Here is a 27,593-nt window from a genome sequence, read left to right as displayed (position 1 = left end):
AAACCGGCACTAAGAAACAGACTTACAAAACAGAATAAAACTTTCTCCTGCAAACCGTTCCCTTTGTGCTAGATGAGCGAACGTCTCTCCACATGCACATTTCTGAGAGATGTTTGTGTGAAAGCCGTCCTTCACCTATTTGTTGGGAACACAAAGTTTCTTTTCAGTTGCAAAATTCACTCCATACATATATATGGGGACGTAATACCTCCAACTCGGTTTTACAGTGAAAACTACAGGAACTTCAAACCGGCACTCGGAAACAGACTGGAAACCCAGAATGAAATTTTCTCCTGAAAGGCTTTCCCAATGTGCTAGATGAACGAACGTCTCTACACGTGCTCTGTTCTGAGAGATATGTGTGTGTGAAAGCCAAACTTCACATAGCTTGTTGGCAAAACAATGTTTATTTTCAGTTGCAGATTACAATCAACACATACATATGGGGAATTTCTAGCTACAACTCGGTTTACAGTGTAAACTGCTGGAACTTAAAACCAGCACTAGGAAACAGACTGAGAGACCAGATTATAAATTTCCCCTGAAAACCTTTCCCAATGTGCTAGATGAACGAAATTCTCTACATGTGCTCTGTTTTGAGAGATAAGTGTGTGTGAAAGCCGTCCTTCACGTAGCTTGTTGGCAACACAAAGTTTCTTATAATTGGCAAAATACATTCCATATTAATATATGGGGAAGTACAAGTTCCAACTCGCTTTTACAGTGAAATCTGCAGAAAATTCATACTGGCACTAGGAAACAGACTGAGAATCCAGAGTAAATATTTCTACTGCAACCCAGTCCCTTGGTGCTAGATGAAAGAACATCTCTACACATGCTAATTTCTGAGAGATAATTGTGTATGAAAGCCGTGGTTCACCTAGCTTGATGGGAACACAAAGTTTCTTTTCAATTGCAAACTACAATCCATATATTTATATGGGGAGTAATAGCTCCAAACCGGTTTTACAGGGAAATCTGCAGTAATATCAAAACAGAGCTATGAAACATACTGAGAAACCAGAGTAAAACTTTCTCCTTCGACCCGTTTCCTTTGTGCTAGATGAAAGTAAGTCTCTCCATATGCTCAGTTCTGAGAGATACGTGTGTGTGAAAGCCGTCTTTCACCTAGCCTGATGGGAACACAAAGTTTCTTTTCAGTTGCAAACTACACTCAATACATATATATGGGGAAGTATTATCTCCATCTCGATTTTACAGTGAAAACTGCAGGAAATTCAACCCGGCACTAGGAAACAGACTGAGAAACCAAAGCAAAACTATCTCCTGCAAACCGTTCCCTTGGTTCTAAACAAAGGAACATCTCTCCACATGAGTAGTCCTCAGAGATATTTGTGAATGAAAGCCTTCTTTCACCTAGCTTGTTGGGAATACAAAGTTTCTTTTCAATTGCAAACTACAATCCATACATATATATAGGGAGGTACTAGCTCCAACTCCGATTTACAGTGAAAACTGCAGAAAATTCAAAACGGCACTAGGAAACAGACTGCAAACCCCGAGTAAAGTTTCCCTGAAAAACTTTCCGAATGTGCTAGGTGAACGAACATCTCTACACGTGCTCTCTTTTGAGAGATAATTGTGTGTGAAAGCCGTTTTTCACATAGCTTGAAGGGAGCACAAAGTTTCTTTTCAGTTGCAAACTACACTCCATACATATATATGTGTAGGTATTAGCTCAACTCGATTTTACTGTGAAAACCTGCAGGAACTTCCAACCGGCACTAGGAACCAGACTGAGAACCCAGAATAAAAGTTTCTACTACAACACAGTCCGTTTGAGCTAGATGAACGAACGTCTCACCACATGCTCAGTTCTGAGAGATAATTGTTTCTTAAAGCCGAAGTTCACCTAGCTTGATGGGAACACAAATTTCTTTTCAGTTGCAAACTACACTTCATAATAATCTATTGGGAAGTACAAGCTCAAACTCAATTTTACAGTGAAACCTGCAGGAACATCATACTGGTACTAGGAAACAGACTGAGAAACCAGAGTAAATGTTTCTACTGCAACCCAGTCCCTTTGTGCTAGATGAACGAATGTCTCTCCACATGATCATTTCTGAGAGATATGTATGTGTTAAAACCACCCTTCACCTATCTTGTTGGCAACACAAAGATTCTTTTCATGTGCAAACTACACTCAATAAATATATATGGGGAGGTACAAGCTCCAACTCGCTTTTACAGTGAAAACTGCAGTAAAATCAAATCTTCACTAGGAAACAGACTGAGATACGAGTAAAATTTTCTCCTGCAAACCGTTCCCTTTGTGCTAGATGAACGAACGTCTCTCCACATGCACAGTTCTGAGAGATGTTTGTGTGAATGCCGTTATTCACCTAACTTGTTGTCAACAAAAAGTTTCATTTCATTTGCAAACTACAGTCCTTATATATATATGGGTAGGTACTAGCTCCAACTCGGTTTTACAGTGAAAATTGCAGGAAATTCAAACCGGCATAGGAAATAGACGGGGAACCCCGATTAAAAGTTTCTCCTGAAACCCATTCCCAATGTGCTAGTTGAACGAACGTCTCTACACGTGCTCTGTTCTGAGAGATGTGTGTGTGTGTGAAAGCCGTCCTTCACCTAGCTTGTTGGCAACACAAAGTTTCTTATAATTTGCTAACTACACTCCATAAATATATATGGGGATGTACTATCTCCTACTAGTTTTATAGTGAAAACTGCAGGAACATCAAACCGGCACTAGGAAACAGACTGAGAAACCTGAGTAATTATTTCTCCTTTAACCCAGTCAATTTCTGCTAGATGAACGAACGTCTCTCAACATGCTCAGTTCTGAGAGATAATTCTGTGTGAAAGCCGAAATTTACCTACTTTGTTGGGAACACAAAGTTTCTTTTCAGTTGCCAACTACACTCCATACATAGATATGGGAAACTACTAGCTCCATCTCGGTTTTTCAGGGAAAACTGCAGTAAAATCAAACCTTCCCTTGGAAACAGACTGAGATACAAGAGTAAAACTTTCTCCTGCAAACCGTTCCATTTGTGCTAGATGAACGAACTTCTCTCCACATGCTCAGTTCTGAGATATATGTGTGTGTGAAAGCCGTCCTTCACCTCACTTGCTGGGAACACAAAGTTTCTTTTCAATAGTAAATTACACTCCATACATATATATGGGGAGATACTAGCTCCAACTCGGTTTTACAGTGAAAACTGAAGGAACTACAAATCGGCACTAGGAAACAGACTGAGAGACCAGATTATAAATTTCACATGAAAACCTTTCCCAATGTGCTAGATGAACGAACATCTCTACACGTGCTCTGTTCTGAGACATAAGTGTGTGTGAAAGCCATCGTTCACTTAGCTTGATGGGAACACAAAGTTTCTTTTCAATTTCAAAATACAATCCATACACATTTTATTGGATGATACTAGCTCCAACTCGATTTTATAGTGAAATCTGCAGGAACTTCAAACTGGCCCTAGGAAACTGACTGAGGAACAAGATTATAAGTATCCCCTACAACATTTTCCTTTTGTGCTAGATGAACGAAATTCTGTCCCCATGCTCATTTCTGAGAGATATGTGTGTGTGAAAGCCGCCCTTCAAATAGCTTGTTGGGAACACAAAGTTCCTTTTCACTTGCAAACTACACTCCATACATATACATGGGGAGATACTACCTCCAACTCGGTTTTACAAAGAAAACAGCAGGAACTTCACACCGGCACTAGGAAACAGACTGAGAGACTAGATTGTAAGTTTCTCCTGAAACCCATTCCCAATGTGCTACATGAATGAACGTCTCTACACGTGCTCTGTTCTGAGAGATAAGTGCGTGTGAAAGCCATCCATCACCTAGGTTGTTGGCAACACAAAGTTTCTTTTCATTTGCAAACTGCACTTCATAATAATATATGGGGAAGTACAAGCTCCAACACGTTTTTACAGTGTAATCTTCAGTATCTTTATTCCGGCACTAGGAAACAGACTAAGAATCCAGAGTAGAAGTTGCTCCTACAACCCGTTCCATTCGTGCTAGATGAACAAATGTCTGTCCCCACGCTCAGTTCTGAGAGATTATTGTTTGTAAAAGCCGTTCTTAACCTAGCTTAATGGGAACACAAAGTTTCTATTCAGTTGCCAACTACACTTCATACATTTACATGCGGAGGAAAAAATTCCAACTCTGTTTTACAGTGAAAAATGCGGGAACATCAAACCGGCATCAGGAAACAGACTGAGAACCCAGAATAAAATTTTCTCCTGAAACCCGTTCCCAATGTGCTAGATGAACGAATGTCTCTCCACATGCACTTTTCTGAGAGATGTGTGTGTGAAAGCCGTCCATCACCTAGCCTGTTTACAGCATAAATTTTCCTTTCAATTTTAAACTACAATCCATCCCTATAAATGGGGAGGTAAAAGTTCCAACTAGGTTTTACATTGTAAACTGCAGGAATTTCAAACCTGCTCTACGACACAGACTCAGAATCCAGAGTAAAAGTTTCTCCTACAACCCGGGCCCATTGAGCTAGATGAACGAACGTCTCTCCACATGCTCAGTTCTGAGAAATATGTGTGTGTGTTTAAGCCGTCCTTCAACTAGCTTGCTCTGAACACAAAGATCCTTTTCAGTTGAATTCTGCTACCCATACATATATATGGGGAGGTAGTATCTCCAAATCGGTTTTACAGGGAAAACTTCAGGAACTTCAAACCAGCAATAGGAAACAGAACGAGAAACAAGAGTAAAATTTTCTCTTGCAAACAGTTTCCTTTTTGCTACATTAACGAACTTTCCTCCACATGCTCAGGTCTGAGAGATAAGTGTGTATGAAAGCCGACATTTACCTAGCTTGATGGGAACACTATGTTTCTTTTCAGATGCAAACTACCCTCCATAGATGTATATGGAGAGGTAATAGTTCCAACAAACTTTTACACTGAATACAGCATTATAATCAAACCGGCACAAAGAAACAGACTTACAAAACAGAATAAAACTTTCTCTTGCAAACCTTTCCCTTTGTGCGAGATGAGCGAACGTCTCTCCACATGCACAGTTCTGAGAGATGTTTGTGTGAAAGCCGTCCATCACCTAGTTATTGGGAACACAAAGTTTCTTTTCAGTTGCAAACTACACTCCATACATATATATGGGTGAAGTAATAGATTCAACTCGGTTTTATAGTTATAAATGCAGGAACTTCAAACCGGCACTAAGAAACACACTGTTAACCCATATTAAAATATTCTCCTTAAAACCTTTCCAAATGTGATAGATGAACGAACTTCCCTACACGTGCTCTGTTCTGAGAGATAAGTTTGTGTGTAAGCCGTCCATCAGTTAAGTTGTTGGCAACACAAAGTTTCTTTTCATTTGCAAACTACACTTCATAATAATCTATAGGGAAGTACAAGTTCAAACTCGATTTTACAGTGAAATCTGCAGGAACATCATACCGGCACTAGGAAACAGACTAAGAATCCAGAGTAAATGTTTCTACTGCAACCCTGTCCCTATGTGCTAGATGAATGAACGTCTCTCCACATGCTCAGTTCTGAGAGATAATTGTGTGAAAGCAGTCGTTCACCTAGGTTGATGGGAACACAAAATTCTTTTCAGTTGCAAACTACACTCAATAACTATATATGGGGAGGTTCTAACTCCAACTCGGTTTTACAGTGTAAACTGCTGAAATTTCAAACCGGCACTAGGAAACAGACTGGGATTCCCGATTAAAAATTTCTACTGAAACCCGTTCCCAATGTGCTAGATGAACGTACGTCAATCCTAATTCTCAGTTCTGGGAAATAATTGTGTGAAAGCCGTCGTTCACCTAGCTTGATGGGAACACAAAATTTCTTTTAAGCTGCAAACTACACTTCATACATATATATGCGGATGTAAAAATTCGATATCGATTTTACAGTGAAAACTGCAGGAACATCAAACCGGCACTAGGAAACAGACTGAGAACCCAGAATAAAAGTTTCTCCTGAAACCCGTTCCCAATGTGCTAGATGAACGAATGTCTCTCCACATGCACTGTTTTGAGAGATGTGTGTGTGAAAGCCGTCCATCACCTAGCTAGTTTACAGCATAAATTTTCCTTTCAGTTGCAAACTTCAATCCATCCGTATATATTTGGAGGTGCTAGCTCCAACTTGGTTTTACATTGAAAACTGCAGGAAATTCAAACCGGCTATAGGACACAGACTCATTATCCACAGTAAAATTTTCCCCTGCAACCTGGTCCCTTTGTTCTAGATGAACGAATGTCTCTCCACATGCTTTTTCTGAGAAATATTTGTGTGTTAAAGTCGTCCTTCACCTAACTTGCTCTTAACACAAATTTCCTTTCCAGTTGAAATCTGCTACCCATACAGATATATGGGGAGGGAGTAGCTCCAAACCGGTTTTACAGGGAAAACGTCAGGAACTTCAAACCAGCAATAGGAAACAGAACAAGAAACCAGAGTAAAAGTTTCCCCCGCAAACCGTTCGTTTTGTGCTACATGAACGAACGTCTCTCCACAAGCTCATGTCTGAGAGACAAGTGTGTGTGAAAGCTGTCCTTCACGAAGCTTGTTGGGAAAACTATGTTTCTTTTCAGTTGCAAAATACACTCCATACAAATACATAGGGAGGTACAAGTTCCAACACTCTTTTACACTGAATATAGCAGTAAATTCAAACCGGCACTAGGAAACAAACTTAGAAACCAGAATAAAACTTTCTCATGCAAACCGTTCCCTTGGTGCTAGATGAGCGAACGTCTCTCCACATGCACAGTTCTGAGAGATGTTTGTGTGAAAGCAGTCTTTATTCTAGTTGTTGGGAACACAATATTTCTTTTCAGATGCAATATACACTCCATACATATATATGGGGATGTAATAGCTCCAAATCGATTTTACAGTGAAAACTGCAGGAACTTCAAAACGGGACTAGGAAACACACTGGGAACCCAGAATGTAAGTTTCTCCTGAAACCAGTTCCCATTGTGCTAGATGAACGAATATCTCTACACGTGCTCTGTTCTGAGAGATATGTGTGTGTGAAAGCCGAACTTCACATAGCTTGTTGGCAACACAATGTTTCTTTCCAGTTGCAAATTAAAATCAATACATATATATGGGGAGGTACTAGCTCCAAATCGGTTTTACAGTGTAAACTGCTGGAACTTAAAACCGGTACTAGGAAACACACTGGGAACCCCGATTAAAATTTTCTACTGAAAACCATTCCCAATGTGCTAGATGAACGAATGTCTCTCCACATGCTCATTTCTGAGAGATAGTTGTGTATGAAAGCCGTCGTTCACATAGCTTGAAGGGAACACAAACTTTCTTTTCAGTTGCAAAATACACTCCATATATATGTATGGGGAGGTACTAGCTCCAACTCGATTTTATAGTGAAAATTGCCGGAACTTCAAACCGGCACTAGGAAACAGATTCAGAAACCAGAGTAAAAGTTTCTCCTACAAACAGTTCCATTTATGCTAGATGAACGAAAGTATGTCCACATGCTAAGTTCTGAGAGATAAGTGTGTGTGAAAGCCGTACTTCACTTGGTTTGTTGGGAACACAAAGTTTCTTTTCAGTTGCAAACTACAATCCATACATATATATGCGGAGGTAATAACTCCAACTCGGTTTTACACTGAAAATTGCAGGAAATTCAAACCGGCATAAGAAACAGACGGTAACCCCGATTAAATGTTTCACCTGAAAACCATTCCCAATGTGCTAGATGAACGAACCTCTTTACACGTGCTCTGTTCTGAGAGATAATACTGTGTGAAAGCCGACTTTCAAAAATCTAGAAGGGAACACAAAGTTTCTCTTCATTTGCAAACTACACTCCTTATATTTTTATGGGAATGGTCTCGCTCCAAATCGATTTTACAGTGAAAACTGCAGGAACGTCAAAACAGTCCTAGGAAACAGACGTATAAATCAGAGTTAAAGTTTCTCCTGCGACCCGTTCCCTTTGTGCTAGATGAACGAACTTCTCTCCACATGCTCAGTTCTGAGAGATATGTGTGTGTGAAAGCCGTCCTTCAACTCACTTGTTTGGAACACAAACTTTCTTTTCAGTTATAAACTACACTCCATACATATATATGGGGTGGTACTAGCTCCACTCGGTTTTACAGTGAAAACTGCAGGAACTTCAAACCGGCACTAGGAAACAGACCAGGAACCCCGAAAAAAAGTTTCCACTGAAACCCGTTCCCAATGTGCTAGATGAACGAAACTCTCTACACGTGCTCTGTTATGAGAGATAAGTGTGTGTGAAAGCCATCGTTCACCTATCTTGATGGGAACAAAAAGTTTCTTTTCAGTTTCAAAATGCACTGCATACAAATTACAAGGGATGATACTAGCTCCAAATCGGTTTTACAGTGAAAACTGCAGGAATTTCAAACCGGCACAAAGAAACACACTGAGAACCCAGAATAAAATTTTCCCTTGAAACCCGTTCCCTATGTGCTAGAGGAACGAACGTCTCTACACGGACTATGTTCTGAGAGGTAAATGAGTGTTAAAGCCGAAGTTCACCAAGCTTCTTGGCAACACAAAATTTCTTTGAATTTCCAAACTACACTCCATAATAATATATAGGGTAGTACAATCTCCTACTCGCTTTTACACTGAAATCTGCAGGAAAATCATACCGGCACTAGGAAACAGACTGGGAACACAGAATGAATGTTTCTCCAGATAAACGTTCCCAATGAGCTAGATGAACGAATATATCTACACGTGCTCTATTCTGAGAGTCAAGTGTTTGTGAAAGCCGACTTTCACATAGATTGTTGGGTACACAAAGTTTCTTTTCATTTGTAAATTACAATCCATATATATTTATGGGGAGGTACTAGCTCCAACTCGGTTTTACAGTGTAAACTGCTGAAACGTCAAACCGGCACTTAGAAACAGACTGGGAACCCCAATTAAAATTTTCTACTGAAACCCGTTCCCAATGTGCTAGATGAAAGAACGTCTCTCCTCAAGCTCAGTTCTGGTAGATAATTGTGTGAAAGCCGTCGTTCACCTACCTTGATGGGAACACAAAGTTTCTTTTCAGTTGCAAACTACACTTCATACATATATATGCGGAGGTAAAAACTCCAACTCGGTTTTACAGTGAAAACTGCAGGAACATCAAACCGGAACTAGGAAACAGACTGAGAACCCAGAATATATGTTTCTCCTGATACCCGTTCCCATTGAGCTAGATGAACGAATGTCTCTCCACATGCACTGTTCTGAGAGATGTGTGTGTGAAAGCCGTCCATCACCTTGCTTGTTTACAGCATAAATTTTCCTTTCAGTTGCAAACTACAATCCATCCGTATATAAGGGGAGGTAGTACCTCCAACTTTCTTTTACATTGAAAATTGCAGGAACTTGAATCCGGCACTAGGAAACAGACTAAGAAACCAGAGAAAAAGTTTCCCCTGCCACCCTTTCCGTTTGTGCTAGATGAACGAACGTCTTTCCACATGCACAGTTTTCAGAGATGTTTGTGTGAAAGCCTTCCTTCACCTAGATTGATGGGAACACAAATTTTCTTTTCAGTTGCAAACAACACTCCATACATATAGATTGGGAGGTAATAGATCCAAATCGGTTTTATACTGAATAATGCAGGAAATTCAAACCGGCACTAGGAAACAGATTGTTAACCCAGATTAAAAGTTTCTCCTTAAACCCGTTCCCAATGTGCTAGATGAACGAACGTCTCTACACGTGCTCGGTTCTGAGAGAAAACTGTGTGTGAAAGCCGTACATCACCCAGCTTGTTGGGAACAACAAGTTTCTTTTCAGTTGCAAAGAACACTCCATACATATAGATGGGGAGGTATAAGCTCCAACTCGGTTTTACATTGAAAACTGCAGGAACTTCAAACCGGACTAGGAAAGAGACTGAGAAACCAGAGGAGATGCTTCTCTTGCAACCCGGTCAATGTGCTAAATGAACGAAAGTCTCTCCACATGCTCAGTTCTGAGAGATAATTGTGTCTGAAAGCCGTTTATCACCCAGCTTGTTGGGAACACAAGTTTCTTTTCATTTGCAAATTACACTCCATAATAATGTATAGGGAAGTACAAGCTCAAACTCGATTTTACAGTGAAATCTGCAGGAACATCATACCACCACTAGGAAAAAGACTGAGAATCCAGAGGAAATGTTTCTACTGCAACCCAGTCCCTTTGTGCTAGATGAAAGAACTTCTCTCCACATGCTCATTTCTCAGAGATAATTCTGTATGAAAGCCTAGCTTTCACCTAGCTTGATGGGAACACAAAGTACTTTCAGTTGAATATTAATCATACATATATATGGGGAGGTTATTGCTCCAACTCGGTTTTACAGTGTAAAGTGCAGAAACGTCAAACCGGCAGTACAAAACAAACTGGAAACCCCGATTAAACTTTTATACTGAAACCCGTTCCCAATGTGCTAGATGAACGAACGTCTCACCTCATGCTCAGTTCTGAGAGTTAATTGTGTGAAAGCCGTCGTTCACCTAGCTTGATGGGAACACAAAGTTTCTTTTCAGTTGCAAATTACAAACCATACACATATATGGGGAGGTTCTATCTCCAACTCGGTTTTACAGTGAAAACTGCAGGAACTTCAAACCGGCACTAGGAAACAGACTGGGAACCCAAAATGAAAGTTTCTCCTGAAAACCATTCCCATTGGGCTAGATGAACGAATATCTCTACACGTGCTCTGTTCTGAGAGATATGTGTGTGTGAAAGCCGACTTTCACATACCTTGTTGGCAACACAAAGTTTCTTTTCAATTGCAAAATAAAACCAATTCATATATATGGGGAAGTACTAGATCCAAATCGGTTTTACAGTGTAAACTGTTGGAACTTAAAACTGGCACTAGAAAACAGACTGGGAACCCCGATTAAAATTTTCTTCTGAAACCCGTTCCCAATATGCTAGATGAACGAACGTCTCTTCACATGCTCAGTTCTGGGAGATAATTTTGTGAAAGCCGTCGTTCACCTAGCTTGCTGGGAACACAAAGATTCTTTTCATTTGCAAACTACACGCCATAATAATATATAGGTAAGTACAAGCTCAAACTCGATTTTACAATGAAATCTGCAGGAACATCATACCGGCACTAGGAAACAGAAAGAGAATCAATAGTAAATGTTTCTATTGCAACCCAGTCACTTTGTGCTAGATGAACGAACGTCTCTCCACATGCTCAATTCTCAGAGATAATTGTGAATGAAAGCCGTCGTACACCATGCTTGATGGGAACACAAAGTTTCTTTTAAGTTGCAAATTACCATCCATACATATATATGGGGAGGTTCTAGCTCCAACTCGGTTTTACAGTGTAAACTGATGAAACTTCAAACCGGCACTAAGAAACAGACTGGGAACCCCGATTAAAATTTTCTACTGAAACCCGTTCCCAATGTGCTAGATGAACGAATGTCTCTCCTCATGCTCAATTCTGGGAGATTATTGTGTGAAAGCCGTCCTTCACCTAGCTTGATGGGAACACAAAATTTCTTTTCAGTTGCAAACTACACTTCATACATATATATGCGGAGGTAAAAACTCCAAATCGGTTTTACAGTGAAAACTGCAGGAACATCAAACCGGCACTAGGAAACAGACTGAGAACCCAGAATAAATGTTTCACCTGAAACCCGTTACCATTGAGCTAGATGAACGAATGTCTCTCCACATGCCCTGTTCTGAGAGATGTGTGTGTGAAAGCCGTCCATCACCTAGCTTCTTTACAGCACAAATTTTCCTTTCAGTTGCAAACTACAATCCATCCGTATATATGGGGAGGTACTAGCTCCAACTTTCTTTTACATTGAAAATTGCAGGAACTTGAAACCGGCACTAGGAAACAGACTAGGAAAGCAGATTAAATTTTTCTACTAAAAACCGTTCCCAATGTGCTAGAAGAACGAAAGACTCTCCACATGCTCAGTTCTGAAATATAATTGTGTTTGAAAGCCGTCGTTCACTTGGCTTGCTGGGAACCGAAAGTTCCTTTTCAGTTGCAAACTACACTCCATACATATATATGGGGAGGTTCTAGCTCCAACTCGGTTTTATAGTGAAAACTGCAGGATCTTCAAACCGACACTAGGAAACACACTGAGAAACCAGAGTAAAAGCTGCTCCTACATCCCGTTGCATTTGTGCTAGATGAACGATAGTTGTCTACATGCTCATTTCTGAGGGAAAATTGTGTGTTAAACCCGTCCTTCAACTAGCTTGATGGGAACACAAAGTTTCTTTACATTTGCAACTACACTTCATACATATATATGCGGAGGTAAAAACTCCAACTCGGTTTTGCAGTGAAAACTGCAGGAACATCAAACCGGCACTAGGAAACAGACTGAGAACCCAGAATAATAGTTTCTTCTGAAACCCGATCCTATTGAGCTAGATGAACGAATGTCTCTCCACATGCACTGTTCTGAGAGATGTGTGTGTGAAAGCCGTCCATCACCTAGCTTGTTTACAGCATAAATATTCCTTTCAGTTGCAAACTACAATCCATCCGTATATATGGGGAAGTACTAGCTCCAACTCTCTTTTACATTGAAAATTGCAGGAACTTCAAACCGGCATTAGGAAACAGACTATGAATCCAGAGAAAAAGTTTCCCCTGCCAGCATTTCCGTTTGTGTTAGATGAACGAACGTCTCTCCACATGGACAGATTTGAGAGATGTTTGTGAGAAAGCCTTCCTTTACATACCTTGATGGGGACACAAAATTTCATTTCATTTGCGAACTACACTCCATACATATATATCGGGAGGTAATAGATCCAAATCGGTTTTACACTGAAAAATGCAGGAAATTCAAACCGGCACTACGAAACACACTGTTAACCCAGATTAAAAGTTTCTCCTTAAAACCGTTCCCAATGTGCTAGATGAACGAACGTCTCTACACGTGCTCTGTTCTGAGAGAAAATTGTTTGTGAAAGCCGTACATCACCCAGCTTGTTGGGAACACAAAGTTTCTTTTCAGTTGCAAACTACAACCCATAGTAATATATAGGGAAATACAAGCTCCAACTCGATTTTACAGAGTAAACTGCAGGAAATTCAAACCTGCATTAGGAAACAGACTGAGAATCCAGAGTAAATATTTCTACTGCAACCCAGTCCCTTTTTGCTAGATGAACTAACGTCTCTCCACATGCTCATTTCTGAGAGATAACTGTGTATGAAAGCCGTCGTTCACATAGCTTGATGGGAAAACAATGTTTCTTTAGAGTTGCAATCTGCACTCCATACATATATATGGGGAAGTACTAGTTACAACTCGGTTTTACAGTGAAAACTGCAGGAACTTCATACAGGCAGTCGGAAATAAAATGAGAACCCAGATTAAAAGTTTCTCTTGAAACCGTTCCCAAAGTGGTAGATGAACAAACGTCTCTCCACATGCACTGTTCTGTGGGATAAGTGTGGGTGAAAACCTTCCATCATATAGCTTGTTGGAAGCACAAAGTTTCCTTTCATTTGAAAACTACAGACCATATGTATTTATGGGGAGGTACTAGCTCCAACTCGGTTTTACATTGAAAACTGCAGGAACTTCAAACCTGCTCTAGGACACAGACTCAGAATCCAGAGTAAAAGTTTCTCCTGCAACCCGGTCCCTTTGTGCTAGATGAACGAACGTCTCTCAACATGCTCAGTTCTGAGAAATAATTGTGTGTTAAAGCCGTCATTCACCTAGCTTGTTGGAAACACAAAGTTTCTTTCCAGTTGTGAATTACACTCCATACATATATATGGGGAGGTACTAGCTCCAACTCGGTTTTACAGTGAAAACTGCAGGAACTTCAAACCGGCACTAGGAAACAGACTGGGAACCCCGAATAAAAGTTTCTCCTGAAACCCGTACTCAATGTGCTAGATGAACGAACATCGCTACATGTGCTCTGTTCTGAGACATAAGTGTGTGTGAAAGCCATCTTTCACTTAGCTTGATGGGAACACAAAGTTTCTTTTCAATTTCAAAATACAATCCATACACATTTTATTGGATGATACTAGCTCCAACTCGATTTTATAGTGAAATCTGCAGGAACTTCAAACCGGCCCTAGGAAACTGACTGAGGAACAAGATTATAAGTATCCCCTACAACATTTTCCCTTTGTGCTAGATGAACGAACGTCTGTCCCCATGCTCATTTCTGAGAGATGTGTGTGTGTGAAAGACGCCCTTCACCTAGCTTGTTGGGAACACAAAGTTCCTTTTCAGTTGCAAACTACACTCCATACATATACATGGGGAGATACTAGCTCCAACTCGGTTTTACAAAGAAAACAGCAGGAACTTCACACCGGCACTAGGAAACAGACTGAGAGACTAGATTTTAACTTTCTCCTGAAACCCATTCCCAATGTGCTAGATGAACGAACGTCTCTACACGTGCTCTGTTCTGAGAGATAAGTGCGTGTGAAAGCCGTCCATCACCTAGCTTGTTGGCAACACAAAGTTTCTTTTCATTTGCAAACTACACTTCATAATAATATATGGGGAAGTACAAGCTCCAACTCGTTTTTACAGTGAAATCTTCAGTAACTTTATTCCGGCACTAGGAAACAGAATGAGAGACTAGATTTTAAGTTTCTCCTGAAACCCATTCCCAATGTGCTAGATGAATGAACGTCTCTACACGTGCTCTGTTCTGAGAGATAAGTGCGTTTGAAAGCCGTCCATCACCTAGCTTGTTGGCAACACAAACTTTCTTTTCATTTGCAAACTACACTTCATAATAATCTATGGGGAAGTACAAGCTCCAAATCGTTTTTACAGTGAAATCTTCAGTAACTTTATTCCGGCACTAGGAAACAGACTGAGAAACTAGAGTGATAGTTGCTCCTACAACCCGTTCCATTCGTGCTAGATGAACAAAAGTCTGTCCCCATGCTCAGTTCTGAGAGATTATTGTTTGTAAAAGCCGTTCTTAACCTAGCTTGATGGGAACACAAAGTTTCTTTTCAGTTGCCAACTACACTTCATACATTTACATGCGGAGGAAGTAACTCCAACTCTGTTTTACAGTGAAAAATGCGGGAACATCAAACCGGCATTAGGAAACAGACTGAGAACCCAGAATAAAATTTTCTCCTGAAACCCGTTCCCAATGTGCTAGATGAACGAATGTCTCTCCACATGCACTTTTCTGAGAGATGTGTGTGTGAAAGCCGTGCATCACCTAGCCTGTTTACAGCATAAATTTTCCTTTCAGTTGCAAACTACAATCCACCCCTATATATGGGGAGGTACCAGCTCCAACTAGGTTTTACATTGAAAACTGCAGGAACTTCAAACCTGCTCTACGACACAGACTCAGAATCCAGAGTAAAAGTTTCTCCTGCAACCCGGGCCCATTGAGCTAGATGAACGAACGTCTCTCCACATGCTCAGTTCTGAGAAATATGTGTTTGTGTTTAAGCCGTCCTTCAGCTAGCTTGCTGGGAACACAAAGTTCCTTTTCAGTTGAAATCTGCTACCCATACTTATATATGGGGAGGTAGTAGCTCCAAATCGGTTTTACAGGGAAATCTTCAGGAACTTCAAACCAGCAATAGGAAACAGAACGAGAAACAAGAGTAAAATTTTCTCTTGCAAACCGTTCCCTTTTTGCTACATTAACGAACTTTCCTCCACATGCTCAGGTCTGAGAGATAAGTGTGTATGAAAGCCGACTTTCACCTAGCTTGATGGGAACACTATGTTTCTTTTCAGATGCAAACTACCCTCCATAGATGTATATGGGGCGGTACTAGTTCCAACAAAATTTTACACTGAATACAGCAGTATAATCAAACCGGTACTAAGAAACAGACTTACAAAAGAGAATAAAACTTTCTCCTGCAAACCGTTCCCTTTGTGCTAGGTGAGCGAACGTCTCTCCACATGCACATTTCTGAGAGATGTTTGTGTGAAAGCCGTCCTTCACCTAGTTGTTGGGAACACAAAGTTTCTTTTCAGTTGCAAACTACACTCCATACATATATATGGGTGAAGTAATAGATTCAACTCTGTTTTATAGTGAAAAATGCAGGAACTTCAAACCGGCACTAAGAAACACACTGTTAACCCAGATTAAAATATTCTCCTTAAAACCGTTCCCAATGTGCTAGATGAACGATATTCTCTACACGTGCTCTGTTCTGAGAGATAAGTTTGTGTGTAAGCCGTCCATCAGTTAAGTTGTTGGCAACAAAAAGTTTCTTTTCATTTGCAAACTACACTTCATAATAATCTATAGGGAAGTACAAGCTCAAACTCGATTTTACAGTGAAATCTGCAGGAACATCATACCGGGACTAGGAAACAGACTGAGAATCCAGAGTAAATGTTTCTACTGCAACCCAGTCCCTTTGTACTATATGAATGAACGTCTCTCCACATGCTCAGTTCTGAGAGATAATTGTGTGAAAGCCGTCGTTCACCTAGCTTAATGGGAACAGAAATTTCTTTTCAGTTGCAAACTACACTCCATAAATATATATGGGGAGGTTCTAGCTCCAACTCGGTTTTACAGTGTAATCTGATGAAACTTCAAACCGGCACTAAGAAACAGACTGGGAACCCCGATTAAAATTTTCTACTGAAACCCGTTCCCAATGTGCTAGATGAACGAATGTCTCTCCTCATGCTCAGTTCTGGGAGATTATTGTGTGAAAGCCGTCCTTCACCTAGCTTGATGGGAACACAAAATTTCTTTTCAGTTGCAAACTACACTTCATACATATATATGCGGAGGTAAAAACTCCAACTCGGTTTTAAAGTGAAAACTGCAGGAACATCAAACCGGCACTAGGAAACAGACTGAGAACCCAGAATAAATGTTTCACCTGAAACCCGTTACCATTGAGCTAGATGAACGAATGTCTCTCCACATGCATAGTTCTGAGAGATGTGTGTGTGAAAGCCGTCCATCACCTAGCTTGTTTACAGCATAAATATTCCTTTCAGTTGCAAACTACAATCCATCCGTATATATGGGGAAGTAATAGCTCCAACTCTCTTTTACATTGAAAACTGCAGGAACTTCAAACCGGCATTAGGAAACAGACTATGAATCCAGAGAAAAAGTTTCCCCTGCCAGCATTTCCGTTTGTGTTAGATGAACGAACGTCTCTCCACATGCACAGATTTGAGAGATGTTTGTGTGAAAGCCTTCCTTCACCTAGCTTGATGGGGACACAAAATTTCATTTCATTTGCGAACTACACTCCATACATATATATCGGGAGGTAATAGATCCAAATCGGTTTTACACTGAAAAATGCAGGAAATTCAAACCGGCACTAGGAAACACACTGTTAACCCAGATTAAAAGTTTCTCCTTAAAACCGTTCCCAATGTGCTAGATGAACGAACGTCTCTACACGTGCTCTGTTCTGAGAGAAAATTGTTTGTGAAAGCCGTACATCAACCAGCTTGCTGGGAACACAAATTTTCTTTTCAGTTGCAAACTACAACCCATAATAATATATAGGGAAATACAAGCTCCAACTCGATTTTACAGAGTAAACTGCAGGAAATTCAAACCTGCATTAGGAAACAGACTGAGAATCCAGAGTAAATATTTCTACTGCAACCCAGTCCCTTTTTGCTAGATGAACTAACGTCTCTCCACATGCTCATTTCTGAGAGATAACTGTGTATGAAAGCCGTCGTTCACATAGCTTGATGGGAAAACAATGTTTCTTTAGAGTTGCAATCTACACTCCATACATATATATGGGGAAGTACTAGTTACAACTCGGTTTTACAGTGAAAACTGCAGGAACTTCATACAGGCAGTCGGAAATAAAATGAGAACCCAGATTAAAAGTTTCTCTTGAAACCCCTTCGCAAAGTGGTAGATGAACAAACGTCTCTCCACATGCACTGTTCTGTGGGATAAGTGTGGGTGAAAACCTTCCATCATATAGCTTGTTGGAAGCACAAAGTTTCCTTTCATTTGAAAACTACAGACCATATGTATTTATGGGGAGGTACTAGCTCCAACTCGGTTTTACATTGAAAACTGCAGGAACTTCAAACCTGCTCTAGGACACAGACTCAGAATCCAGAGTAAAAGTTTCTCCTGCAACCCGGTCCCTTTGTGCTAGATGAACGAACGTCTCTCAACATGCTCAGTTCTGAGAAATAAGTGTGTGTTAAAGCCGTCATTCACCTAGCTTGTTGGAAACACAAAGTTTCTTTCCAGTTGTGAATTACACTCCATACATATATATGGGGAGGTACTAGCTCCAGCTCGGTTTTACAGTGAAAACTGCAGGAACTTCAAACCGGCACTAGGAAACAGACTGGGAACCCCGAATAAAAGTTTCTCCTGAAACCCGTTCTCAATGTGCTAGATGAACGAACATCGCTACATGTGCTCTGTTCTGAGACATAAGTGTGTGTGAAAGCCATCTTTCACTTAGCTTGATGGGAACACAAAGTTTCTTTTCAATTTCAAAATACAATCCATACACATTTTATTGGATGATACTAGCTCCAACTCGATTTTATAGTGAAATCTGCAGGAACTTCAAACCGGCCCTAGGAAACTGACTGAGGAACAAGATTATAAGTATCCCCTACAACATTTTCCCTTTGTGCTAGATGAACGAACGTCTGTCCCCATGCTCATTTCTGAGAGATATGTGTGTGTGAAAGCCGCCCTTCACCTAGCTTGTTGGGAACACAAAGTTCCTTTTCAGTTGCAAACTACACTCCATACATATACATGGGGAGATACTAGCTCCAACTCGGTTTTACAAAGAAAACAGCAGGAACTTCACACCGGCACTAGGAAACAGACTGAGAGACTAGATTTTAAGTTTCTCCTGAAACCCATTCCCAATGTGCTAGATGAATGAACGTCTCTACACGTGCTCTGTTCTGAGAGATAAGTGCGTGTGAAAGCCGTCCATCACCTAGCTTGTTGTCAACACAAAGTTTCTTTTCATTTGCAAACTACACTTCATAATAATATATGGGGAAGTACAAGCTCCAACTCGTTTTTACAGTGAAATCTTCAGTAACTTTATTCCGGCACTAGGAAACAGACTGAGAAACCAGAGTGAAAGTTGCTCCTACAACCCGTTCCATTCGTGCTAGATGAACAAAAGTCTGTCCCCATGCTCAGTTCTGAGAGATTATTGTTTGTAAAAGCCGTTCTTAACCTAGCTTGATGGGAACACAAAGTTTCTTTTCAGTTGCCAACTACACTTCTTACATTTACATGCGGAGGAAATAACTCCAACTCTGTTTTACAGTGAAAAATGCGGGAACATCAAACCGGCATTAGGAAACAGACTGAGAACCCAGAATAAAATTTTCTCCTGAAACCCGTTCCCAATGTGCTAGATGAACGAATGTCTCTCCACATGCACTTTTCTGAGAGATGTGTGTGTGAAAGCCGTCCATCACCTAGCCTGTTTACAGCATAAATTTTCCTTTCAGTTGCAAACTACAATCCACCCCTATATATGGGGAGGTACCAGCTCCAACTCGGTTTTACATTGAAAACTGCAGGAACTTCAAACCTGCTCTACGACACAGACTCAGAATCCAGAGTAAAATTTCTCCTGCAACCCGGGCTCATTGAGCTAGATGAACGAACGTCTCTCCACATGCTCAGTTCTGAGAAATATGTGTTTGTGTTTAAGCCGTCCTTCAGCTAGCTTGCTGGGAACACAAAGTTCCTTTTCAGTTGAAATCTGCTACCCATACATATATATGGGGAAGTAGTAGCTCCAATTCGGTTTTACAGGGAAAACTTCAGGAACTTCAAACCAGCAATAGGAAACAGAACGAGAAACAAGAGTAAAAGTTTCTCTTGCAAACCTTTCCCTTTATGCTACATTAACGAACTTTCCTCCACATGCTCAGGTCTGAGAGATAAGTGTGTATGAAAGCCGACTTTCACCTAGCTTGATGGGAACACTATGTTTCTTTTCAGATGCAAACTACCCTCCATAGATTTATATGGGGCGGTACTAGTTCCAACAAAATTTTACACTGAATACAGCAGTATAATCAAACCGGTACTAAGAAACAGACTTACAAAACAGAATAAAACTTTCTCCTGCAAACCGTTCCCTTTGTGCTAGGTGAGCGAACGTCTCTCCACATGCACATTTCTGAGAGATGTTTGTGTGAAAGCCGTCCTTCACCTAGTTGTTGGGAACACAAATTTTCTTTTCAGTTGCAAACAACACTCCATACATATAGATTGGGAGGTAATAGATCCAAATCGGTTTTATACTGAATAATGCAGGAAATTCAAACCGGCACTAGGAAACAGATTGTTAACCCAGATTAAAAGTTTCTCCTTAAACCCGTTCCCAATGTGCTAGATGAACGAACGTCTCTACACGTGCTCGGTTCTGAGAGAAAACTGTGTGTGAAAGCCGTACATCACCCAGCTTGTTGGGAACAACAAGTTTCTTTTCAGTTGCAAAGAACACTCCATACATATAGATGGGGAGGTATAAGCTCCAACTCGGTTTTACATTGAAAACTGCAGGAACTTCAAACCGGACTAGGAAAGAGACTGAGAAACCAGAGGAGATGCTTCTCTTGCAACCCGGTCAATGTGCTAAATGAACGAAAGTCTCTCCACATGCTCAGTTCTGAGAGATAATTGTGTCTGAAAGCCGTTTATCACCCAGCTTGTTGGGAACACAAGTTTCTTTTCATTTGCAAATTACACTCCATAATAATGTATAGGGAAGTACAAGCTCAAACTCGATTTTACAGTGAAATCTGCAGGAACATCATACCACCACTAGGAAAAAGACTGAGAATCCAGAGGAAATGTTTCTACTGCAACCCAGTCCCTTTGTGCTAGATGAAAGAACTTCTCTCCACATGCTCATTTCTCAGAGATAATTCTGTATGAAAGCCTAGCTTTCACCTAGCTTGATGGGAACACAAAGTACTTTCAGTTGAATATTAATCATACATATATATGGGGAGGTTATTGCTCCAACTCGGTTTTACAGTGTAAAGTGCAGAAACGTCAAACCGGCAGTACAAAACAAACTGGAAACCCCGATTAAACTTTTATACTGAAACCCGTTCCCAATGTGCTAGATGAACGAACGTCTCACCTCATGCTCAGTTCTGAGAGTTAATTGTGTGAAAGCCGTCGTTCACCTAGCTTGATGGGAACACAAAGTTTCTTTTCAGTTGCAAATTACAAACCATACACATATATGGGGAGGTTCTATCTCCAACTCGGTTTTACAGTGAAAACTGCAGGAACTTCAAACCGGCACTAGGAAACAGACTGGGAACCCAAAATGAAAGTTTCTCCTGAAAACCATTCCCATTGGGCTAGATGAACGAATATCTCTACACGTGCTCTGTTCTGAGAGATATGTGTGTGTGAAAGCCGACTTTCACATACCTTGTTGGCAACACAAAGTTTCTTTTCAATTGCAAAATAAAACCAATTCATATATATGGGGAAGTACTAGATCCAAATCGGTTTTACAGTGTAAACTGTTGGAACTTAAAACTGGCACTAGAAAACAGACTGGGAACCCCGATTAAAATTTTCTTCTGAAACCCGTTCCCAATATGCTAGATGAACGAACGTCTCTTCACATGCTCAGTTCTGGGAGATAATTTTGTGAAAGCCGTCGTTCACCTAGCTTGCTGGGAACACAAAGATTCTTTTCATTTGCAAACTACACGCCATAATAATATATAGGTAAGTACAAGCTCAAACTCGATTTTACAATGAAATCTGCAGGAACATCATACCGGCACTAGGAAACAGAAAGAGAATCAATAGTAAATGTTTCTATTGCAACCCAGTCCCTTTGTGCTAGATGAACGAACGTCTCTCCACATGCTCAATTCTCAGAGATAATTGTGAATGAAAGCCGTCGTACACCATGCTTGATGGGAACACAAAGTTTCTTTTAAGTTGCAAATTACAATCCATACATATATATGGGGAGGTTCTAGCTCCAACTCGGTTTTACAGTGTAAACTGATGAAACTTCAAACCGGCACTAAGAAACAGACTGGGAACCCCGATTAAAATTTTCTACTGAAACCCGTTCCCAATGTGCTAGATGAACGAATGTCTCTCCTCATGCTCAATTCTGGGAGATTATTGTGTGAAAGCCGTCCTTCACCTAGCTTGATGGGAACACAAAATTTCTTTTCAGTTGCAAACTACACTTCATACATATATATGCGGAGGTAAAAACTCCAAATCGGTTTTACAGTGAAAACTGCAGGAACATCAAACCGGCACTAGGAAACAGACTGAGAACCCAGAATAAATGTTTCACCTGAAACCCGTTACCATTGAGCTAGATGAACGAATGTCTCTCCACATGCCCTGTTCTGAGAGATGTGTGTGTGAAAGCCGTCCATCACCTAGCTTCTTTACAGCACAAATTTTCCTTTCAGTTGCAAACTACAATCCATCCGTATATATGGGGAGGTACTAGCTCCAACTTTCTTTTACATTGAAAATTGCAGGAACTTGAAACCGGCACTAGGAAACAGACTAGGAAAGCAGATTAAATTTTTCTACTAAAAACCGTTCCCAATGTGCTAGAAGAACGAAAGACTCTCCACATGCTCAGTTCTGAAATATAATTGTGTTTGAAAGCCGTCGTTCACTTGGCTTGCTGGGAACCGAAAGTTCCTTTTCAGTTGCAAACTACACTCCATACATATATATGGGGAGGTTCTAGCTCCAACTCGGTTTTATAGTGAAAACTGCAGGATCTTCAAACCGACACTAGGAAACACACTGAGAAACCAGAGTAAAAGCTGCTCCTACATCCCGTTGCATTTGTGCTAGATGAACGATAGTTGTCTACATGCTCATTTCTGAGGGAAAATTGTGTGTTAAACCCGTCCTTCAACTAGCTTGATGGGAACACAAAGTTTCTTTACATTTGCAACTACACTTCATACATATATATGCGGAGGTAAAAACTCCAACTCGGTTTTGCAGTGAAAACTGCAGGAACATCAAACCGGCACTAGGAAACAGACTGAGAACCCAGAATAATAGTTTCTTCTGAAACCCGATCCTATTGAGCTAGATGAACGAATGTCTCTCCACATGCACTGTTCTGAGAGATGTGTGTGTGAAAGCCGTCCATCACCTAGCTTGTTTACAGCATAAATATTCCTTTCAGTTGCAAACTACAATCCATCCGTATATATGGGGAAGTACTAGCTCCAACTCTCTTTTACATTGAAAATTGCAGGAACTTCAAACCGGCATTAGGAAACAGACTATGAATCCAGAGAAAAAGTTTCCCCTGCCAGCATTTCCGTTTGTGTTAGATGAACGAACGTCTCTCCACATGGACAGATTTGAGAGATGTTTGTGAGAAAGCCTTCCTTTACATACCTTGATGGGGACACAAAATTTCATTTCATTTGCGAACTACACTCCATACATATATATCGGGAGGTAATAGATCCAAATCGGTTTTACACTGAAAAATGCAGGAAATTCAAACCGGCACTACGAAACACACTGTTAACCCAGATTAAAAGTTTCTCCTTAAAACCGTTCCCAATGTGCTAGATGAACGAACGTCTCTACACGTGCTCTGTTCTGAGAGAAAATTGTTTGTGAAAGCCGTACATCACCCAGCTTGTTGGGAACACAAAGTTTCTTTTCAGTTGCAAACTACAACCCATAGTAATATATAGGGAAATACAAGCTCCAACTCGATTTTACAGAGTAAACTGCAGGAAATTCAAACCTGCATTAGGAAACAGACTGAGAATCCAGAGTAAATATTTCTACTGCAACACAGTCCCTTTTTGCTAGATGAACTAACGTCTCTCCACATGCTCATTTCTGAGAGATAACTGTGTATGAAAGCCGTCGTTCACATAGCTTGATGGGAAAACAATGTTTCTTTAGAGTTGCAATCTGCACTCCATACATATATATGGGGAAGTACTAGTTACAACTCGGTTTTACAGTGAAAACTGCAGGAACTTCATACAGGCAGTCGGAAATAAAATGAGAACCCAGATTAAAAGTTTCTCTTGAAACCGTTCCCAAAGTGGTAGATGAACAAACGTCTCTCCACATGCACTGTTCTGTGGGATAAGTGTGGGTGAAAACCTTCCATCATATAGCTTGTTGGAAGCACAAAGTTTCCTTTCATTTGAAAACTACAGACCATATGTATTTATGGGGAGGTACTAGCTCCAACTCGGTTTTACATTGAAAACTGCAGGAACTTCAAACCTGCTCTAGGACACAGACTCAGAATCCAGAGTAAAAGTTTCTCCTGCAACCCGGTCCCTTTGTGCTAGATGAACGAACGTCTCTCAACATGCTCAGTTCTGAGAAATAATTGTGTGTTAAAGCCGTCATTCACCTAGCTTGTTGGAAACACAAAGTTTCTTTCCAGTTGTGAATTACACTCCATACATATATATGGGGAGGTACTAGCTCCAGCTCGGTTTTACAGTGAAAACTGCAGGAACTTCAAACCGGCACTAGGAAACAGACTGGGAACCCCGAATAAAAGTTTCTCCTGAAACCCGTACTCAATGTGCTAGATGAACGAACATCGCTACATGTGCTCTGTTCTGAGACATAAGTGTGTGTGAAAGCCATCTTTCACTTAGCTTGATGGGAACACAAAGTTTCTTTTCAATTTCAAAATACAATCCATACACATTTTATTGGATGATACTAGCTCCAACTCGATTTTATAGTGAAATCTGCAGGAACTTCAAACCGGCCCTAGGAAACTGACTGAGGAACAAGATTATAAGTATCCCCTACAACATTTTCCCTTTGTGCTAGATGAACGAACGTCTGTCCCCATGCTCATTTCTGAGAGATATGTGTGTGTGAAAGCCGCCCTTCACCTAGCTTGTTGGGAACACAAAGTTCCTTTTCAGTTGCAAACTACACTCCATACATATACATGGGGAGATACTAGCTCCAACTCGGTTTTACAAAGAAAACAGCAGGAACTTCACACCGGCACTAGGAAACAGACTGAGAGACTAGATTTTAACTTTCTCCTGAAACCCATTCCCAATGTGCTAGATGAACGAACGTCTCTACACGTGCTCTTTTCTGAGAGATAAGTGCGTGTGAAAGCCGTCCATCACCTAGCTTGTTGGCAACACAAAGTTTCTTTTCATTTGCAAACTACACTTCATAATAATATATGGGGAAGTACAAGCTCCAACTCGTTTTTACAGTGAAATCTTCAGTAACTTTATTCCGGCACTAGGAAACAGAATGAGAGACTAGATTTTAAGTTTCTCCTGAAACCCATTCCCAATGTGCTAGATGAATGAACGTCTCTACACGTGCTCTGTTCTGAGAGATAAGTGCGTGTGAAAGCCGTCCATCACCTAGCTTGTTGGCAACACAAAGTTTCTTTTCATTTGCAAACTACACTTCATAATAATATATGGGGAAGTACAAGCTCCAACTCGTTTTTACAGTGAAATCTTCAGTAACTTTATTCCGGCACTAGGAAACAGACTGAGAAACTAGAGTGATAATTGCTCCTACAACCCGTTCCATTCGTGCTAGATGAACAAAAGTCTGTCCCCATGCTCAGTTCTGAGAGATTATTGTTTGTAAAAGCCGTTCTTAACCTAGCTTGATGGGAACACAAAGTTTCTTTTCAGTTGCCAACTACACTTCATACATTTACATGCGGAGGAAGTAACTCCAACTCTGTTTTACAGTGAAAAATGCGGGAACATCAAACCGGCATTAGGAAACAGACTGAGAACCCAGAATAAAATTTTCTCCTGAAACCCGTTCCCAATGTGCTAGATGAACGAATGTCTCTCCACATGCACTGTTCTGAGAGATGTGTGTGTGAAAGCCGTCCATCACCTAGCCTGTTTACAGCATAAATTTTCCTTTCAGTTGCAAACTACAATCCACCCCTATATATGGGGAGGTACCAGCTCCAACTAGGTTTTACATTGAAAACTGCAGGAACTTCAAACCTGCTCTACGACACAGACTCAGAATCCAGAGTAAAAGTTTCTCCTGCAACCCGGGCCCATTGAGCTAGATGAACGAACGTCTCTCCACATGCTCAGTTCTGAGAAATATGTGTTTGTGTTTAAGCCGTCCTTCAGCTAGCTTGCTGGGAACACAAATTTCCTTTTCAGTTGAAATCTGCTGCCCATACTTATATATGGGGAGGTAGTAGCTCCAAATCGGTTTTACAGGGAAAACTTCAGGAACTTCAAACCAGCAATAGGAAACAGAACGAGAAACAAGAGTAAAATTTTCTCTTGCAAACCGTTCCCTTTTTGCTACATTAACGAACTTTCCTCCACATGCTCAGGCCTGAGAGATAAGTGTGTATGAAAGCCGACTTTCACCTAGCTTGATGGGAACACTATGTTTCTTTTCAGATGCAAACTACCCTCCATAGATGTATATGGGGCGGTACTAGTTCCAACAAAATTTTACACTGAATACAGCAGTATAATCAAACCGGTACTAAGAAACAGACTTACAAAACAGAATAAAACTTTCTCCTGCAAACCGTTCCCTTTGTGCTAGGTGAGCGAACGTCTCTCCACATGCACATTTCTGAGAGATGTTTGTGTGAAAGCCGTCCTTCACCTAGTTGTTGGGAACACAAAGTTTCTTTTCAGTTGCAAACTACACTCCATACATATATATGGGTGAAGTAATAGATTCAACTCTGTTTTATAGTGAAAAATGCAGGAACTTCAAACCGGCACTAAGAAACACACTGTTAACCCAGATTAAAATATTCTCCTTAAAACCGTTCCCAATGTGCTAGATGAACGAAATTCTCTACACGTGCTCTGTTCTGAGAGATAAGTTTGTGTGTAAGCCGTCCATCAGTTAAATTGTTGGCAACACAAAGTTTCTTTTCATTTGCAAACTACACTTCATAATAATCTATAGGGAAGTACAAGCTCAAACTCGATTTTACAGTGAAATCTGCAGGAACATCATACCGGGACTAGGAAACAGACTGAGAATCCAGAGTAAATGTTTCTACTGCAACCCAGTCCCTTTGTACTATATGAATGAACGTCTCTCCACATGCTCAGTTCTGAGAGATAATTGTGTGAAAGCCGACGTTCACCTAGCTTAATGGGAACAGAAATTTCTTTTCAGTTGCAAACTACACTCCATAAATATATATGGGGAGGTTCTAGCTCCAACTCGGTTTTACAGTGTAATCTGATGAAACTTCAAACCGGCACTAAGAAACAGACTGGGAACACCGATTAAAATTTTCTACTGAAACCCGTTCCCAATTTGCTAGATGAACGAATGTCTCTCCTCATGCTCAGTTCTGGGAGATTATTGTGTGAAAGCCGTCCTTCACCTAGCTTGATGGGAACACAAAATTTCTTTTCAGTTGCAAACTACACTTCATACATATATATGCGGAGGTAAAAACTCCAACTCGTTTTTACAGTGAAAACTGCAGGAACATCAAACCGGCACTAGGAAACAGACTGAGAACCCAGAATAAATGTTTCACCTGA

Source organism: Camelus ferus, chromosome 14 (assembly GCF_009834535.1).
Source record: "Camelus ferus isolate YT-003-E chromosome 14, BCGSAC_Cfer_1.0, whole genome shotgun sequence".
NCBI lineage: Eukaryota > Metazoa > Chordata > Mammalia > Artiodactyla > Camelidae > Camelus > Camelus ferus.
This window is presented reverse-complemented; position numbering follows the sequence as displayed.